At 49.8% G+C, this 5,000-nt stretch overlaps 8 non-coding genes across 8 annotated transcripts; 2 read left to right on the top strand and 6 right to left on the bottom strand.

Annotated features, from left to right (window-relative positions):
- Positions 1–311: 311 nt before the first annotated feature.
- On the bottom strand, positions 312–426 carry LOC131450375 (U5 spliceosomal RNA). Its single transcript, XR_009235289.1, has one exon. It is a non-coding gene; the product is annotated as a U5 spliceosomal RNA (small nuclear RNA).
- Positions 427–1,071: 645 nt separating this feature from the next.
- Positions 1,072–1,235, bottom strand: LOC131450184 (U1 spliceosomal RNA). Its single transcript, XR_009235119.1, has one exon. It is a non-coding gene; the product is annotated as a U1 spliceosomal RNA (small nuclear RNA).
- Positions 1,236–1,637: 402 nt separating this feature from the next.
- On the top strand, positions 1,638–1,756 carry LOC131450093 (5S ribosomal RNA). Its single transcript, XR_009235033.1, has one exon. It is a non-coding gene; the product is annotated as a 5S ribosomal RNA (ribosomal RNA).
- Positions 1,757–1,885: 129 nt separating this feature from the next.
- On the bottom strand, positions 1,886–2,078 carry LOC131450226 (U2 spliceosomal RNA). Its single transcript, XR_009235159.1, has one exon. It is a non-coding gene; the product is annotated as a U2 spliceosomal RNA (small nuclear RNA).
- A 1,003-nt stretch (positions 2,079–3,081) lies between these two features.
- On the bottom strand, positions 3,082–3,196 carry LOC131450374 (U5 spliceosomal RNA). Its single transcript, XR_009235288.1, has one exon. It is a non-coding gene; the product is annotated as a U5 spliceosomal RNA (small nuclear RNA).
- A 645-nt stretch (positions 3,197–3,841) lies between these two features.
- On the bottom strand, positions 3,842–4,005 carry LOC131450183 (U1 spliceosomal RNA). Its single transcript, XR_009235118.1, has one exon. It is a non-coding gene; the product is annotated as a U1 spliceosomal RNA (small nuclear RNA).
- Positions 4,006–4,407: 402 nt separating this feature from the next.
- LOC131450092 (5S ribosomal RNA) lies at positions 4,408–4,526 on the top strand. Its single transcript, XR_009235032.1, has one exon. It is a non-coding gene; the product is annotated as a 5S ribosomal RNA (ribosomal RNA).
- Positions 4,527–4,655: 129 nt separating this feature from the next.
- On the bottom strand, positions 4,656–4,848 carry LOC131450225 (U2 spliceosomal RNA). The gene has a single exon (XR_009235158.1). It is a non-coding gene; the product is annotated as a U2 spliceosomal RNA (small nuclear RNA).
- Between the last annotated feature and the right edge of the window lie 152 nt (positions 4,849–5,000).

Genomic DNA, 5,000 nt, shown 5'->3' with positions numbered 1-5,000 from the left:
CCTCTGCCTGATTACGCCAATGCCATTTTCAGAAAAAACATTGCACAACCTGCCATATTATGATATTACCATTTTGGGAAGATATACACACACAATACATTCAAACAATGTATTAAACAGAAATTATTTGGTCATACATTTTTTGTAATTCATAGTCATTTCTAACAGACACAACAATTCAATTCATCACACATTATGTGGTTCAGATACAGCTGCCTGTGATTATACACTTGGCCAGTAGGTGGTTTCGTGTGCACATGAAGCTTCGAGAAATGAACCCTTTCTCGAACCAATTGGCTCAAGTGGTTCAATGCCTCATGAGGCTTCATCTCACCATCACTAACTTAAACTCTCGGACGTTCCTCTCCACGGAAGTCTTTAGTAAAAGGCGAAAGACTTGTGCATTTTGAAGAAAAACCAGAGTCGACATAGACCCTCTCCTTGAGAGCAGCCAAGGAGTCTATCCGCCGGAGTCACCACAGTCTCGGTCGGCCCGGCCGGCCACCTTGGGACAGCCTTTCTTCAACGTTTTTGGTTTGCCGGCCAATCAACCGCCCACATTTGACTGCATGTTTGGAAGCGCATTCTTACTGTTGGTTGTGTGCTGCAGTTTTCTATCAATCGCTGAGGCTGTGGCACATTCCTCGCTCCCGGGCACACCTCCAAGGTTTAGTGGTAGATGTGAGTGCATGAGCAGAGCAGCTCTGTGTCACACCGAGCAGTACAAACTGCCGGGCCGTTTCCCAGCTCCTCCGGGCTTCTGAAATGGTGAGCTGCTCCTGGCATCGCTTCAATATCAGGTCAATGTACAGGAGTGGACGGAACAAGCGCCAAAGTATTAACCCTTGGCATGATGGCCATGGATCCATCTCCAACAATCCAGTTCTCCTACAAAGAGCCGGGAAAGGGAGCATGACATTTCCTTAGAGCTAAAAGACAACACCCACAACCATCCCATTCCCAGCAACTTGGAAAGACAGGGGATGTCGCTCTGCGAGCACGTGAGAAGCCTGGAGATGGGCACACAAGGCGGAACTTTGGGCGGCTGACCTTTGCTTACAACTACGTCATCGGGGGAGAGCGCGGACGCAGTACCCCACCAGCAAAAATTATGCAGTCAAGATTCCCACGTTTGGGGAATTTGCAGGGGTCAGCACAACCAGAGTGCAATGGCTGAGCCTCGCTCTGGGTGAACCACCTTCTTGATCATGGTGTCTCCCCTGCCAGGTAAGTATGAGGTGTACTTGCCCAGCACTGGGTGGCTGTTCCCAGACACAGCTCTTTGGCCGATGGTGCAGGAAATGGATAGTCCCAGAGTCCAATGCCTTGACTCAGGTGCTCGTTAATGCTGTGCTGTGTTCAACTTCAACCTCCAGCACACATTGGAGAGGAAACACTCGACCTTTTCACTGGCATACCTGGCTGTCATTTCCTATAGATTCAGCAACAACTGGACCTGACGGCACCAACAGCAGCTTACCCATCTCGGTGTAGCTTCCAAATACTGGAATAGAGTGTAGCAGGTAGTGGCGATAAAGGCTCAAGTGCAGTGTGTTCGGAAGGCTGACTTTTGAGCCCCTCCACGAGCAGGGGGCCTTGCCTGGTCTATAAAAGGAGTCTGTGTCACCTGCTCGTCGGCTTACGGCCACACCACCCTGAGCACGCCCGATCTCGTCTGATCTCGGAAGCTAAGCAGGGTCAGGCCTGGTTAGTACTTGGATGGGAGACTGCCTGGGAATACCAGGTGCTGTAAGCTTTTACACTGCAGCACGCTTTGACACTGCTGCTTCCTTACAAGAAACGTGGGCTTGCAATCACGTTGACGCACAGGCACACGTTAATGTCCTTCCAGTTTCAGCCTTGCTTTGGTTTTCACAGAAAAAAAGAACGGTGCACCGTTCCTGGTGGCACTGCAATACCAGGTCAATGCAAGGAGTGAAGAGAGCAAGCCCCAGGTTTCACCGCCCAATGCTCAAAAATGCATTTAATATTTAATCCCCATATAGAGGACATATCAGATATTAAACTGATAAGAACAGATACTACACTTGATCTTAGCCAAAAGGCCGAGAAGCGATGGCCCGCCAGTGTCTGGGGCCAACTCAAGATCTTGGTGCACAAGTTACTTGTTGTGGTGCCATGTTTCTGAAGTGCGCATAACAAAGGCTGCTGCCGATCACCTCCGCCCCCAGGTGATCTAAGTGCACCTCTGAGCCGTGACGGACAGCTGCTTGACATTTGACACACTCAAAGGGCGCAGCCATACAGCAAAGCCCACCAAAAATAACTTAAACTAGTGATGTGACGTTCCGTTTCGAGGCTTCGAAGCGTGTGCCGAGTAGGGGAGGGGGCGTTTCCGCGATGCGCGTATCGAGGCTTGCTTCATTTAGGGGAGGAGCCAAAAATGATGACGTCCGAAGCCTCGCTGCCCGGCTGTACCACGTGATTGCTTCGTGAAGTGGTTCAGATTTTGCGCGAGGTTTTACAGCTATATAGACCCCTCAGGCTCCATTCAAAATGTTTTTGAAGGAGAGTTGCGGTCAGTTGAGAGTTTGGATAGTTTGGAGAGTTTGGATACTACAGTTTGGATAGCGTTTATATAGTTTGGAGATAGTTTGGAGAGTTTAGGGAGAGAGGGAGAGAGAGAGATTTAGGAGAGTGAGGAGAGTAGGATAGGTGATATAGGATGGAGCCAGCGAGGCTCATCATTGTCCAAGTTACACAAGCATAATCTGTGCCCTTTTCCTAGTTCCACAAGCACTTTCATTGTCCTCTGCCTGATTACGCCGATGCCATTTTCAGAAAAAACATTGCACAACCTGCCATATTATGATATTACCATTTTGGGAAGATATACACACACAATACATTCAAACAATGTATTAAACAGAAATTATTTGGTCACACATTTTTTGTAATTCATAGTCATTTCTAACAGACACAACAATTCAATTCATCACACATTATGTGGTTCAGATACAGCTGCCTGTGATTATACACTTGGCCAGTAGGTGGTTTCGTGTGCACATGAAGCTTCGAGAAATGAACCCTTTCTCGAACCAATTGGCTCAAGTGGTTCAATGCCTCATGAGGCTTCATCTCACCATCACTAACTTAAACTCTCGGACGTTCCTCTCCACGGAAGTCTTTAGTAAAAGGCGAAAGACTTGTGCATTTTGAAGAAAAACCAGAGTCGACATAGCCCCTCTCCTTGAGAGCAGCCAACGAGTCTATCCGCCGGAGTCACCACAGTCTCGGTCGGCCCGGCCGGCCACCTTGGGACAGCCTTTCTTCAACGTTTTTGGTTTGCCGGCCAATCAACCGCCCACATTTGACTGCATGTTTGGAAGCGCATTCTTACTGTTGGTTGTGTGCTGCAGTTTTCTATCAATCGCTGAGGCTGTGGCACATTCCTCGCTCCCGGGCACACCTCCAAGGTTTAGTGGTAGATGTGAGTGCATGAGCAGAGTAGCTCTGTGTCACACCGAGCAGTACAAACTGCCGGGCCGTTTCCCAGCTCCTCCGGGCTTCTGAAATGGTGAGCTGCTCCTGGCATCGCTTCAATATCAGGTCAATGTACAGGAGTGGACGGAACAAGCGCCAAAGTATTAACCCTTGGCATGATGGCCATGGATCCATCTCCAACAATCCAGTTCTCCTACAAAGAGCCGGGAAAGGGAGCATGACATTTCCTTAGAGCTAAAAGACAACACCCACAACCATCCCGTTCCCAGCAACTTGGAAAGACTGGGGATGTCGCTCTGCGAGCACGTGAGAAGCCTGGAGATGGGCACACAAGGCGGAACTTTGGGCGGCTGACCTTTGCTTACAACTACGTCATCGGGGGAGAGCGCGGACGCAGTACCCCACCAGCAAAAATTATGCAGTCAAGATTCCCACGTTTGGGGAATTTGCAGGGGTCAGCACAACCAGAGTGCAATGGCTGAGCCTCGCTCTGGGTGAACCACCTTCTTGATCATGGTGTCTCCCCTGCCAGGTAAGTATGAGGTGTACTTGCCCAGCACTGGGTGGCTGTTCCCAGACACAGCTCTTTGGCCGATGGTGCAGGAAATGGATAGTCCCAGAGCGCAATGCCTTGACTCAGGTGCTCGTTAATGCTGTGCTGTGTTCAACTTCAACCTCCAGCACACATTGGAGAGGAAACACTCGACCTTTTCACTGGCATACCTGGCTGTCATTTCCTATAGATTCAGCAACAACTGGACCTGACGGCACCAACAGCAGCTTACCCATCTCGGTGTAGCTTCCAAATACTGGAATAGAGTGTAGCAGGTAGTGGCGATAAAGGCTCAAGTGCAGTGTGTTCGGAAGGCTGACTTTTGAGCCCCTCCACGAGCAGGGGGCCTTGCCTGGTCTATAAAAGGAGTCTGTGTCACCTGCTCGTCGGCTTACGGCCACACCACCCTGAGCACGCCCGATCTCGTCTGATCTCGGAAGCTAAGCAGGGTCAGGCCTGGTTAGTACTTGGATGGGAGACTGCCTGGGAATACCAGGTGCTGTAAGCTTTTACACTGCAGCACGCTTTGACACTGCTGCTTCCTTACAAGAAACGTGGGCTTGCAATCACGTTGACGCACAGGCACACGTTAATGTCCTTCCAGTTTCAGCCTTGCTTTGGTTTTCACAGAAAAAAAGAACGGTGCACCGTTCCTGGTGGCACTGCAATACCAGGTCAATGCAAGGAGTGAAGAGAGCAAGCCCCAGGTTTCACCGCCCAATGCTCAAAAATGCATTTAATATTTAATCCCCATATAGAGGACATATCAGATATTAAACTGATAAGAACAGATACTACACTTGATCTTAGCCAAAAGGCCGAGAAGCGATGGCCCGCCAGTGTCTGGGGCCAACTCAAGATCTTGGTGCACAAGTTACTTGTTGTGGTGCCATGTTTCTGAAGTGCGCATAACAAAGGCTGCTGCCGATCACCTCCGCCCCCAGGTGATCTAAGTGCACCTCTGAGCCGTGACGGACAGCTG

Source organism: Solea solea, unplaced genomic scaffold (assembly GCF_958295425.1).
Source record: "Solea solea unplaced genomic scaffold, fSolSol10.1 scaffold_41, whole genome shotgun sequence".
Lineage (NCBI taxonomy): Eukaryota > Metazoa > Chordata > Actinopteri > Pleuronectiformes > Soleidae > Solea > Solea solea.
This window is presented reverse-complemented; position numbering and strand designations above follow the sequence as displayed.